Source organism: Heterocephalus glaber, unplaced genomic scaffold (genome assembly GCF_053883595.1).
Source record: "Heterocephalus glaber isolate CG9 unplaced genomic scaffold, H.glaber_assembly_v1.0 deba00001687, whole genome shotgun sequence".
Lineage (NCBI taxonomy): Eukaryota > Metazoa > Chordata > Mammalia > Rodentia > Bathyergidae > Heterocephalus > Heterocephalus glaber.
This window is the reverse complement of record NW_028258412.1, coordinates 27,991,832-28,006,316: the sequence shown is the minus strand read 5'-3', so window position 1 is coordinate 28,006,316 and position 14,485 is coordinate 27,991,832. Positions and strand designations below refer to the sequence as shown.

Below are 14,485 nucleotides of genomic sequence, written 5' to 3'. Positions count from 1 at the left end.
AATGCAAATCACTTTAACAGGTGTTATGGAAAAAAAAAGACAAGTCTATTTTAAGCTGATTAAAATTTTCAAAGCTTATGTGATTTAATTTAAAACAGATTTGAGTTTCAGTCAACTTTTTTCCTTTATTGGCTATGTGATTTTTTAAAAATTCATACTGACATAGATTGAAGAGAAAAACAATACATTAGATCCAGGCCCTTCACACTGGACTATATCCTTGGCCTTTTTTTGGAGACAGAGACTTGCTAAGTTGCCCAGGCTGGGCTCAGTCTTGTCATCTACCTCCCTCAGCCTCCCAGAGCGCTGGAATTACAAGCATATACCACGTTACCTAGCTTTGGTTATGTAGTTTTTGGCTAAAACAAACAAACTTCACTTTTCTGAACCTAAGTTTTCTATTAAAATCTACTATATCCTTCCTATTTTTGTCTGCCAATTTTATCAATTTCTAAAGGAAATTGAACTGAATCTCATATACGATTATACTTAGTTCTTCTGTGAATATATGGACTACATGCTTAAGGCTATGATACTGGAGGATTATTTCTTTCGTCTTCATGTAATGACACTTCATACCTCAAAAGCTTTCTACCTTAAAAATCTATTTCACCTTGGATGAAGTTGGCCGCGTTGGCATCCTTTTGGCCTAGCATTTGCTATCCATCCATCATGCAACAACACTTAAAATCTCAGCTTCATTATGTTTTTCTCTTAGAAGCAGCTCAGAGCTCAAATTTGTTTGTAATCCAAAGTAATAATCTGTCTTGCCTGACAAATTCAATACAGTCACAATTATTGTGGTTATGACATTTACTATTCTTTTTCTTTTCTTGCCTTCTTGGCTTCTGTTTATTTGTGAAAATGGTGAGGAGAAAGTGGACCTCAGAGTGGGATATGGAGGGGAAAATGAGATGTTACAATAAGGTGACAGATGCCCTACAACAATTACAACAGTTAAAATGTGAGTATTCTATTCATTAGACACATACCAAGTACTTTCATCATCACAGACAGCACAAAGAATTTAACAAATGCCCATTTCACAAAGAGACAATGAAAACTTAGTGATTTAGTGTGCCCAGCTATTAAGAAGCAGAACTGAGTTATTTCTCTTCCTGCTATGTTGTGACCTCATTTGTGTGTGTGTGTATATATATATGTATACACATACACATCACACACAACACAAATTCTGGAATTAGCTCTCATTTCCATGCTCACATTCTATCACTTATTCCACAAAAACAAATAAAGATCAGCCCGACTAACCCTTAACCATCCTAAAGACCAGCACTGAACCAAGTTATTCCCTTACATGCCTTTCTGTGATTCAAACTTCAGTGTTACCTCAGAAACACACACCAAGGTTTCTCCCTGTTATATACTTTTTTATGGCCTAAATTGTGATAATATCTACACTTTAGAAGACCTGGTAGTACAGGCATCATTTAACAAGTAGTAGCAGTAATAACTACAAAACAGCCAGGGATTTAGCTCAGTGGTTCTGTAGCCTGCCTCGCAAGTGCAAGGACCTGAGTTCAATCCCTGGTACCAAAAAAAAAAACAAAAAAAAAACTACAAAACTAAAATATTTATAACATTTTCAAATGTATACAGAGTAAGTAAGAAGAATTACTGCTCACCACCTCACACATATCTCACCACCTTAAGATAGCTCTTAAGAGATGCTGGAAACTATTCTGACATGGTAAATGGGCTCAGTGGCGCACACTTTAATGCTAACACTCTGGAGCTGAGGCAGAAGGACTAAAAATACTACTCCAACCTGGGCAATTTAGTGACTTAGCAAGACCCTGTCTCAAAATGAAAAGAGCCGGAGATGTAGGTTGGTGTGAAGACTGTGGGTTCAATCCCTAGAACTGGGAAGGGGAAAAAAACCCACAAAATAAAAGCCAGAAACATATGGTCACTGTCTTATTTTTCGTGTTGCAGAGACAAAATACACAATGCCCAAAGTTAAAGGAGGAAAGGTTTATTTTGGCTCACAGTCTGTAGAAGTTTCAGTCCATATTCAGCTGGCTCAAAGGCAGGGTGGCATGATAGAAGGGCATCACAGAGGAGAAATAGCTCATGGCAGGCAGAAGGCAAACAGCAGCAACCTTCTGTCTGTCCCTTACACTTTAACCAGGCAACCAGCTCTTAAGGCAGGTAGCACTTATGCCCAGGGTAGGGCACCCTTAATGTTACCCAGAACTGTGCCAAACCAATTAGTGGACTAATTTAGTAACCACACACGCCTGATCCCAGCATTACACACTCTAGATCCAGCCACCTCTGAAAAACACAATCTATGGCCACATCAGGCTCTAGGGGGACATCTAGACACAAGCCACAGCAGTCACATTTAAAAGCTGTTTTCGTTTTTTCCTTAATATATTAAAAAGAAATCTTTTTGCTGGGCATGGTGGGATATGCCTGTAATCCTAGCACTCTGGGAGGCTGAAGCAGGAGGATTCAAGTTCAAGCCCAGCCTTGGCAACTTAGCAACTTAGTGAGACCTTGACCTCAAAAATTTTAAATGGGGCCGGGGATTTAGCTCAGTGGTTCCACCGCCTGCCTCGCAAGCACAAGGACCCGAGTTCGATCCCCTAGTACCAAAAAAATACAAAATTAAAATGGAGGAGGGGGTGGTGTATGCTACAGATGTAGTTTAGTGAGAAAGACCTGAGTTCAATCCCTAGTACTTCAAAATGAATGAATGAATGAATGAATGAATGAAAGAGGGAGGGACAGAGGAAGGAAAGGGAAAAGAAAAAGTTCTAGGTCAATAAACATGTCTATAGTATCAACAGCTTTTTCTCTCTTTTTTGTAGTGCTGAGGGGTAAACTTTGGGCTTTGCACACACTAGCCAAGCACTCTATTACTGAGTTGCATCCACAGCTCAATAGCTTTCTTGTACAGAACAATAAAAAGGTAGAAAACAGGCAAGGCATGAGGGTGCACACCTGCTAATTCCAGCTACTCAGGGTGCTCAGGCAAAAAGATTATAAGTCCCAGGGCAGATACTGGTTCCCCCTGCCTAGTTTTCTGGACATAGGGTCTCACTATGTAGTTCAGGCTGGCCTTGGACTTACTTCGTAGCCAAGGCTGGCCTCGAACTTGAGGCAATCCTGCTGCCTCAGCCTCTCAAGTGCTGGGAACACAGGTGCACACTATCACACCTAGCCTGTGGGCAGCTTAGCCTCAAAAGGTCTGGGGATGTAATTCAGTCTTCCCTGGGTTTTATACCAACCACCACCAAAAACAAAAAGAAAAACAACCATATACATACACACAAATAAAACACACATGAAAGACCAAAAAAAGTACCCACAAATGTCATTCCATTTGTATTACGTGTTCATTTCGTTTCACATAAGAAAAAGTATGATACTATAAACAATAAAACTTTAGCATTCAGGGCCAGGGATTTAGCTCAGTGGTTTCGCTGCCTGCTGCGCAAGCACAAGGACCGGAGTTCGATCCCTGATACCAAAAAAAAAAAAACTTTAGCATTCAAATATTTACTCCAGCAAATAGCCAAATTTGCAACATTATTTAAAATTTCTTTTATAGTCTTCTTGGTGGTTAGCTAGGCATGATAACACATTCCTTTTGAGATCCCATCTCAAAAACAAAAATAACTACCTGATGATGTTAAGTTTCAGTAAGAACTTGTCAAGAAGAAAGATATATAGGGTAGGGGATTTAGCTCAGTGGTTCTGCCACCTGCCTCTCAAGCAAAAGGTTCCAAGTTCGATCCCCAGTACCACAAAAAAAAAGAAGATATATGTGGAAACGAGGGAGATTTATCACACAGAATACCAAAGGTCAAGAATTTCAGGTGAAAGCAATGCGATAAACAATCAGCATAGTTTTAAAATATTTTTTATATTTAAGTTTGTTGCTAAGAACAACATAGACTCTAAGCCTGACGTCACTAAAGAAATGTTTGTGGTAGTTGGCCCCCTCCAGAAGGAAATGCCCTTGGATTGACTTCTGTTCAGCCTCACATGACCCCACAGCAAACAGATACCAAAGCCCTTACCATAGAACTTGCCCTATTTTAACTTCATTGGTTTTGTTTGTTTGTTTTTTACCTTGGCAGTTTTCTGTACAACACTGCAGCTCTCTCAGTGATGCCAGTTCTCTAACTTATCTTCAGAAGGGACAACTTCCACTATCATCCCAAAGTTCAACTCATCTTCAGGTCCTAAGGGAATGTTACAAAAAAGTAGAGAATAAAACTTACTTAATAGATGTCAGATGTTTAGTACACTACATTTAGGGGAGCGGTCTGTAATGGGGATCAAATCTAGGGGTGCTCTACCACTGAGCTTCATCCCCAGCCCTTTTATTTTTTACTTTAATACAAGGACTTAAGTTGCCCAGGTGGGACTCAAACCACGCTCAGTGCTGAGACTTACAGGTGCGCACCACTGCACTGGGTTCTTTTTTTTTAGCATACCAACACCCAGCATAGAAGAACAGTAAAAACGTAATAGGTCGGGCCACTTCCCAACATATGTAACCAAGTCAGGAAGTGTCACACCTGGGCTCCTGGACTTACGATGTCCACCCCCAAGCCAGTGACCACAGACTAAAGTCTGGAGTGCACAAAGGCTTTCAGTGTCCCTGTTCACATTCCCAGTACGGGGCAACACAGTCCCCTTCCAGAACTGATGACTACAGGATAGACTAAGAATAAACCTAGAAGAGAAACATAAGTTATCCGGGAGGAGGTGAAAAAAGTCTTCAGGTAAGTTTAAGCTCCTAGGAACAAAAATGTTTCATGTTAAGGAATGATACTAACGATGCAATGTAATGAATGTATGCAGGATATTCCTAATTTTTAAAAGGAAATATGAAAAGGTAAGATTCTTTTTAAAACACACATGTTTAGCAAGGACCCAAGTTCGATCCCCGGTACCAAAACAAACAAACAAACAAAAAAACAATGTTTAGAAAGAGGAAAGTACCAAATGCTGTGAGACCTCTCACTGCATCGTAAGTGATGTCTATTTTAACCTATTCATCAAGGTGCTGCACACTAAGCACATATTTCAAATGTCCGAATAGGCAACAGAATACATGCTGGTTTTTAAATTAACTCCTTAACCTACAGGGGGGAAAAAAAACACCCAGAAGTGCAGCTTCAGATCAACACCAAGTAGTTGAAACGAAGAAAATAAGTACATGAAATAAACTACATTTTAATAACATCAAAATGCTTTCCTCATTGTCAGACGAAAAAGGACGACGCGCCTTCAGGCCTAGCCTGGCGCCAGCCACGTTCATTATTAGTCCCGTAGTCGCAGACGCAGGCCAGTGAAAGAGGGAGCGGCGTGGCCCGTGGACCCAGGAGAGCACCGAGCCCTCTTCGGCCCAAAGTCGCCGCTCCGGACCCGTGACCACCAAGCCTGACTCTGCCAGCACCTCGCTGCAACCCGTGAGCAGCCCGCCCGCCAAACGACAGGCCGCTCGGAAAAGGCCGGACGCGCCCAACAAGGCCCAACCCTCACCAGCGGCCGGGCGCGCTCACCTGTCCAGTGGAAGACAAAGAGCTAGGAAGCCGCGTGCGCGTGCGCGAGCGCAACAGGAAGGAGGTGCGGAGGAACTATTACTCCCGGCATTCTCAGAGGCATCGCGTCCCGATGACGCCACGCGCTGACGTCGCGAGCGGGCATGTGGGAAAGCGGGGCGCAGGGGCGCGGCTGTCAACGCCGTCCCGCCTTAACCCACGGCGGTTATAAATTAGTTGACACCTTAAGGCAAAGGCTTTTTGAAAAGCAATGAGCAGCTAATAAACGGAAAAGAGCGAAGCTGATATAAAACTGTGGGAGAAATTTATAGATCAGTAACCATCCTTATAAAAGAGGAGAGGGAGATGAACCACAGACAGGAAACTGAAGGAAAATCCACTGATCTTTTTGTAATTTTTAAACTTTTTTTGGTACCGTGGATCGAACTCGGGTCCTTGCCCTTGCGAGGCAGGCGGCAGAACCACTGAGCTAAATCCCCGGCCCTGATCTTTTATTTTGTACAGGGGTTGCTCTTTTTCATGCAAGTTAGTATGACTTTTTAAAAACTGGCTCCTGGGCGCGTTGGCACATTCCTGTAATCTCAGCACTCTGGGAGGCTGAGGCAAATGCGAGGCCATCCTGGGCAGTTTAGGAAAACCTGTCTCAAAACTACGAAAAAGGGAGGAGGCAGAGAATACATAGCTCAGTGATAGAGCGTCCCAGATCTCCTTACCAGTACCAGGGGAGGAAAAAAAAAGACTTTTTCTTTTGGAGACCAAGCTCTCCTTGAACTCACTATATATCCCAGGTTGGCCTCCAACTCAAGGCCATCCTCCTGCCTCAGCCTCCCGAAAGCTGGGATAGCAGGTCTGTGTGCCACCATGCCTCAGATTTTTTTTTTAATTAATGTATCACCTTCGCCATTAGGCAAAAGTTACTCGCTTATAAATCTCTTGGACATAAGATTTTTCTACACCTTGGCCTCTCTGAACGTTTTATAGGACCACACGCCTACTATTCTTGTTTTGTTTTGTTTGGTACCGGAGATCCAACTCTGGTCCTTGCACTTGCGCAGCAGGCAGCGACGCTTACTATTCTTGAGAGCTTGTTTGGAGGTTCCAGCAGGGGAGCGCAGCTACTCGTATACCCTTGACCACGGAAACGATCCTCCTCTATTGGGGTTGGTCGTCCTCTTCCACCTAGCACCCAGCTTCGGGAGAGACGCAGGTGGAGTGGTGAGGGACAAAGGGGACACCCGCCTAGCCACCCAGATCAGCCGAATCAACCCTGGCGACCAACGAGGTGACAGATGTTGCAGCCAGATCGCCCTCATAGCCACACTTAACTATTCTTTTTTTTTTTCTAGATTTTTTAAAAACTGCTTTAATGTTACTACAAAAGTTCTTCAGTTCATTAGCAACCAATAGAAATGTTTATCCTGTGACCAGACATGATGTCTTTAGAAAACCTGGGTCTTGCAAGGCTGCAGGTCTTCGCAGTTCCTTCTGGGACTACAGTTGGAGGAGGCCATTCAGTCAGTCCTTTCCCCCTTCCGATGAGGACAGGTAAAAGCAGTTTTCTAGCAAACATCCTAATACTTTCATTAGTGCCCACAGGGACTTTTCAAAGTACTTACATGCTTTTGTGTCCTTACTCTCGTGGCTTCTTTGACCTGCTCTTGCCTAATTTGCCTCTCTTAGTTCATTCTAGTCTGAAGAGGTGACTTGTATTTGTCACCAGTGCTGGTGACGCCTAAGGCACTACTCTTATGTTCTCCTGTCTATACATACTCCCTGGGCAACATCTTTCACAATTACTGAAGCATTAATAATCCTGTCCTAGATCGCTATGCTGAACTCTAGGTATTTCCACCCATCGGGGATTTACCTAGCTATACCATACATCATCAACTCAAAAGAAACTCTAAAGTGAATCCATCGTTTTCATTACCACCTTGGCCCTTGTTCCCTGCCCCTCTAAAAGCTGTCTTCCTACTGTATTGTATTTTTCTTTGTGACTAGGTCTACTGTCTAGCAATTTGGGCCAAAATCATGAATAGTATTAAGATACTTCCCACACTACTATTCTTAAAAGTCATGTTGACTGAGAGGGGACTCTAAGAGGCATTCTCTCAAATCATTAGAAGTCCCTTTCGTTTGTTGGAAGGGATTAGGGTTTATTAAGCACCTTTTTAGATCCTCTGAAATCTCTATTAAAAATATTATAGGCTGCCCTGGATTTCACCTTTTCCTTGAGATTTTTCTGTATGTTGAGAATCCTTTACTAGCTGAAAGCTGTTAAAAACCATAAACATGGGCAGGGGATTTAGTTTAGTGGTGCTGCTGCCTGCCTTGCAAGCACAAGGTCCTGAGTTTGATCCCCTGTACCAGAAAATTTTTTTTAAAACATAAACATTTCCTCCATGGAATGATTTATTTTTCAGTTCCTCTCTTTTCCTCTCTCATTTTGTTATTGCAGTTAGAAGCTAGGTAGTATCCCGATGACTGTGCCTAGAACACTTTTGCCTACATCATTTCTCACTGTAAAACAACTTCTAAAATTAGAATAGTTTATTCCAAATCAACAAGAATGACCTTGTCCCAGGAACAAACTCATGTAACCCACAATGACCTGGGTCTCTCAGAGACATGACCCCCTGAAGGACATGGTTCCTTCATGCCGAGATTGCACAGGCCTATTGGAGTCCCCAAGGAAACAGGCACTTTTCCCTGTAGACTAAAGAGATGTCCCCACCTTGTAGAAGTTTTCCAGACTGGGGATGTAGCTCAGTGGCTCTGTGCCTGCCTGGCAAGTGCAAGGTCCTGAGATCGATCCCTGGTACCCAAAAAAACAATTTAAGCAACTGCCTTAGGAACAAAAGTTTTCCACTTCTACAAGATTCAGATGTTGATTTCAATAAGGCATGGGGGGATGGGCCGGGGATTTAGTTCAGTGGTTCCATCACCTGCCTCACAAGCTCAAGAACCCAAGTTCGATCCCCGGTACCAAAGGAAAAAAAAAAATTAAGCATGGGAACTTCCTACAAGATTCTCATTCCCAAATTTAAGGTTATTTGAGGACAGAGGTCTGCAAACCCTATCCTACATTTTAGATTTATCCAGTAATCACCAAAAAAAAAAAAAGTTAAATTGAACACAGATCAATTGATAAATGGCTGTCATACTATAAACCTTGGCTTCCTAATCTATAACACTCATCTTTCTACAAGTGCATAACCTCAGATCTATGAAATTTAAACAATCTAGAAGTTCTTAAATACAAACACAGGCCTTGTCTAAGAATTTTATCTTACAATTCCCTCTATTGGCCAAGCACCACACTGCCTCCTGAGACCAATTGTTTTATGACCCATGAAACTAAGAAGGCTCATTCTCATCTGATGAAGATGAAGCTAAGTAAGCAGAACAATACTCTCCTGAGGGAGAAGTCATTGTTAAAGCCATGAAGAAAGAATTCCTGGGCCAGGGATTTAGCTCAGGGGGACCATGCCTGCCTCACAAGTGCAAGGTCTTAGGTTCGATCCCCCGGTACCAGAAAAAGAAAGTAAAGTAAGAATTCCCTCGATCATCCTGGTATGGTTCTTCATTTTCCTCCTTTTCTGACCTCTGCATCTGACACATCTGCATGTGGCATACAGTAGAAATATACCCAAAGTTAAAGGAGTATGCTATAAGAGGAAAAGGTAACAGATGAAAGGACGAGGTGTCCTAACCAAAAATCATTTCTACATGTCATCATTCTACTTTTTTTTTTTGGTACCAGGGATTGAATTTGGGTCCTTGTGCTTGCACAGCAGGTGGTGAAACCACAAGGCTAAATCCCTGGCCCCATTCTACTTTTTTTTCTGGTACTGGGGATCAAACACAGGACCTTATGCTTGCGAGGCAGGCACAGTGCCACTGAGCTAAATCACCAGCCCATCATCATTCTACTTAATCAGATTGTTTTCCCACTGTAGCTATAGTCATCTGTATTCTATGAAATATTCTATGTGGTGTTTTAAGTAGTTGAAATAATTCACTATCTTCCAATACTAATTTTTCTTCTGGCCATTTTGACTCTATAGCTGTAATGTCATGGGGGGAGTAGCCAGTTGTTTTGGGTTTTGTTTTTTTCTGGGTACCAAGGATTGAACGCAGGGGCACTGTATCATTGAGCTATATCTTCAGCCCTTTTTCTTTCTCTTGGTACCGGGGATGGAACTCAGGACCTTGCATTCTCGAGGCAGGTGCCGGAACCACTGAGCTAAATCCCCAGCCTTCAGCCCTTATTTTTAGAGGGGATCTCAGTAAGATGCCCAGGCTAGCTTCAAACCTGCAATCCTCCTGCCTCAGCCTCCAAAGTGCCTGTAATAATATATACAGGAGCTGGGAATGCAGGTCAGTGGTGGAGAGGTCCTGGGTTCAAACCCAGTACTTGAGCTGCTTGCTCCTAACTCCACTTAGTCCATCAGATCACAGAGGCATGACCCGTGAGGTCAAAGCCAGTGTCCGCAGCCTTTGAGCATAACAACGTTCTGAGATACACTTTAAAGGTGGCAGAAAATAAATCACATCACATCCTGTCTTCAACACCATAAGGCCATGGCTAGTTCAAGTATGCAAAGTAGGCTGGGGGCCATTCTCCCAAAGTGCATGTTGTATCAAATTTTTTGGTTTCACAATACAAACAAAACTTTAAGCAGCTGTTTTTTCTTTGTTTGTCCCTCCCCACAGGGTCTTGTGGGGAGACCCTGGCCAAAGTGATGTGGAAAGTGCTGCCAAAAGTAACTTGGAATAATTACTGTGGCATATGTGTCCATGAACTGTAAACCAGCTTAAAGTAACAACATAGCAGAAAGATGTTGTTTTTGTGCTTTGTATGGGCTACCGCTGAAGCCCCATCTGGGTCAACCTGTCCCTGTGTAGAAACACTGGGTGGGCCCTCTCCCCTTGTGGGGCAGCCTGTTCCCAGACAGATTAGAAACCAGCCTGAAATTGTTTATCTAAGCCTCCAACCTTGAAGCTATGGAAAGCCCCTTGCTGGGTATATAAAGAGAAATTTTCTTAACTCATGGTCAGTCTGTAAGGACTTGTTTCCTGAGACTGGCTACTGCCTGGCAATAAACTTCTTTCTTATTTTACCCAACTCTCCTGGTCTCTGCAAGATCATTTCGATTCCCGCTTTGCTACAACAAAAGGAGTGAAGTGAATGTGAAAGAGGAAGGGACTTTTTGGACAACAGGCCACGACTCCTGGAACGCAGGAGTTAAGTTTAGAGCAGATTTATGAGGAAAACAGCAGAGTTAAAAATAAGTTATTTTCAGAAATACGTCCTTTCACCAGTGTGTTCCCACAGCTTGCAAGAAGCCCACCTAGACCAGATGGGCGTGTGTCACTTAACAACCCATCTTTCTCCCTCCCTGGCCCCTGCCCAAAACTCTTACAGAAATGTTTTTTCTCCTTGTTCTCGTCCTTGAGTTATAAATAACTGCTCAGGGTGCTGCTGTTTCCCTGATGCTCTGATGAGCATAAGCAGCCTCTCTGGGCTTCTCAGTGGATGAACTAAGTCTCATCTGTCAGTGATATTTCATCCTCTGTGCCTCCACAGCTGGTCTCACTACTTAATCTTGGCTGGCTGACAATTTGAGATTCTCATCCGTCAGTCTCCCACATGCTGGGATTACAGGTCTCTGAATTTCATTTTTTAGTCCATTGAGGCATTTTATTTATATACATATTTCATATTCATAGACAAAGAATCCCAGGATTTTCCCTCCTGTGCATTTCCTTCTTGCTTCTTTGTGGTCCACGATGCCAGCTGAAGTTGTCAATACAATGAAATCAAACTGATAGGATGGGAGCAATTATTCTGCCATTTTCTCAGGTCTTTCAGCTGCACATCATCCTGGGGCTGATCACTCCAGACTTGTTTAATCTGCATGTGAGGTTCACAATTTTTCCAGCCCTGTGATCATCACGAATTTCAAATTCATCAGTGTGACCATGCTTCATCATCAGTTAGAAACCAGATTGATGACTTTTGAGCACACCCTAGTAAGGACCTGGCATTTGCCTCTTTTCAGCATTGTTGACACTTCTGAGGACATCAGCCAGGACATTCATGTGAACCATTATTCTCTCACAGAAAGATGAATTCCATTTTTTTTTTTTTTTGGGGGTACTGGGGACTGAACTCAGGACCTTGTGCTTTTGAGGCAGACGGCAGAAGCACTGAGCTAAATCCCCAGCCCAAGAATTTTTTTTTTTTTTTTTTGGTACTGGGGATCAAACTCAGGACTCCGGTCCTTGTGCTTGCGCACCAGGTGGCAAAACCAGAGCTAAATCCCCGGCCTCCATTCTTAAAGAGTACATAATTATCTACGATAACTGGAGACCCGTTCACCTTACCAACCCTGCCTCCCTATACTAACCAAACCAACCTGGTCCCATTTTTTTTTTTTTGATACCGGTAATCGAACTCAGGACCTTGTGCTTGCGAGGCAGGCACTGGAACCACTGAGCTAAATCCCCAGCCCCCTGGTCCCATTTTTAAGGGCCACTGCCAGTCTTCTGACACAGGAGTGTCCTTCCAGAGGTGACAGATTTGGATTACAGACACACTCACATCCCCATCCTATGAAGGGCAGCTACTTGCATAGGAACACACTGCTCTGGTTCCTGGTAAAGAAAAGGGGAGGTTTTCAAGCCTTGGGACTGTGTAATGGATCTAATCTAATATGATCTCTAAACCCAACCTACATTGTGGAGTTTTGCATTTCTTTCTTCCTGTGTCACGGGCAAGGGAGAATCTGGTCTGATTAGCTGGTGCAGCTAACCTTTAAAATCCTAATCTTTTCTGGGTACACTGCTCTGAAAAAATTTTTACAAGGATTTCCTGGAAGCTTTGATGTATTTTTAAACCCTGCTATGTTCTGATTTCTGTATTCTAATCTAAATCAACAATCCCATCCCAAGGGCCAGGGACTTAGCTCAGTGGCACCACACCTGCCTCACAAATGCAAGATCCTGAGTTTGATCCCAGGTACCAAAAACCAACCAACATTTCATCCCTGAGCATTTCTAGTGTGGGCTGTGGCTACCCAGTGATATCGGTGAAACACAGGGTCCAAGCAGTGCAGATCTCCTGCAAGGCAGTCTTCTTTCTTCAGGGAAGCGAAGGGTCATTCATTAGGAGTTGGCAGGTTTTTCGGTACCAAGGATCAAATTCAGGACCTTGTGCTTTCGAGGCAAGTGCAGCACCACTGAGCTAAATCCCCTGCTCCCTAGAGTTGGGAGGTTTTGTGGGCAGCATGGTATTGCCAAAACTACTCAACTCTGCCACTGCAGTGCAAAGGAAGATAGATAATCCACACATATTTGGCTATGTTCTCACAAATCTGATTTATGGACACAAACTGAATTTCAAATAATGCCAACATCTGGTGTATATCCTTAAGAACAAATAGTTCAAAATATATCTGAGTCGGGCCGGGGATATAGCTCAGTGGTGCTACCGCCTGCCTCACAAGCACAAGGTCCTGAGTTTGGCCGGGGATATAGCTCAGTGGTGCTACCGCCTGCCTCACAAGCACAAGGTCCTGAGTTTGATCCCCGGAACCAAAAAAAGCAAAAATAAAAAAATATCTGAGTCCTCAAATTTCCTCCAGATTCCTCTTCAAATTATCAAGGGAGAACTTTTGCAAAGCACATTTCCAAAAGGGCTTAGTGAGCATTTGAGATGGTCTGAATTTAATTTTTGGATTGACTTTCTAATTTAACAAACCAAATGCACTATCTGCAGCCCTACATCTGAAAGTATTTCAACAGAGCAACAGAAGTTGCTGAATTGAGGGCAGCTATGGGACTTCCAGGCTGTTATTCTTGTAGTCTAAGATCTGGAATGCCCAAAAGCAGCCATCTCATCTCGTCTCAGATTTCCTGGTACATTTAAAATTCTCCTATGGCAGTACTTCCCTGATCTCAGAATCTTGCCAACAGCGGCTCCATGGTTCTAAGAGTACACAAACAGTGACATTATTTCTCATGATGGGCTAAAAAGTTGCTACCTTGTGATATAAACAGGAATCTAATTTTCTTCTTTTGTAAGGAAAACAAACTACGTATGTTACTTTTCTCTAAAAATGTGTTAATATCTCAGGGTGAGATTTATCAGTTAAAGCCCTTAAATTGTAAGAAATAAAAACTCATTTCTCCGGTCAGGGATTTAGCTCAGTGGTTCTGCCACCTGCCTCGAAAGTGTAAAGGTCCTAAGTTCGATCCTGGGTACCAAAAAAAAAAAAACACCTCATTTCTCTTAAGTAATAAAACCCTACATTGTTATTGAAAATATAGATATAAGGAAGCATACAGAAGGCCTAAGAACCAGGTTCCATGATGGAATACTGAAGTACTAAAAGTCATTCTTGAAGGGCTGGGGATTTAGCTCAGTGGTTCCAACGCCTGCCTTGCAAGAGGAAGGACCGAAGTTGGATCCTCGGTACCAAAAAAAAAAGTCATGCTTGGAACCAGTTTACCAGCATTAACTGATGGTTTCAATAGCATTCTGGGACAAAATCAAATGAGTTCCCACATTTTGCTCTGCTTCATGTGAGACTGAATTACAGATTCAAAATCCTGGAAAAGAGGGCACCATTACCTAACAATGGGTACAATGGTTGCCTGTAGCTAGCAGAAAGGAAATCTGAAAGACACTACCAGAGGCAAGTATAAACCAGAGGAGGTGTTCTCAAGAGAACACAAGGGAGCTCCTGGTTATCAATGGATGACAACTACTTGCTTAGCATTCATTACAATGCATTCTGTTAAGAAGCAGCCCTGTTCTATTTGCCAGACAAGTAAATTAATGTATATGGAGAACTGTATACTTCCATACAAACTACACTGTCTCAGTTATACTGCCAGAAAATAAAAGAAAAAAATGCCAATTTTAGCATTTA

At 42.7% G+C, this 14,485-nt stretch overlaps 1 pseudogene; it reads right to left on the bottom strand.

Annotated features, from left to right (window-relative positions):
* Window positions 1-5,776: 5,776 nt before the first annotated feature.
* LOC147822050 (small ribosomal subunit protein uS8 pseudogene) lies at window positions 5,777-14,431 on the bottom strand (annotated as a pseudogene).
* Between the last annotated feature and the right edge of the window lie 54 nt (window positions 14,432-14,485).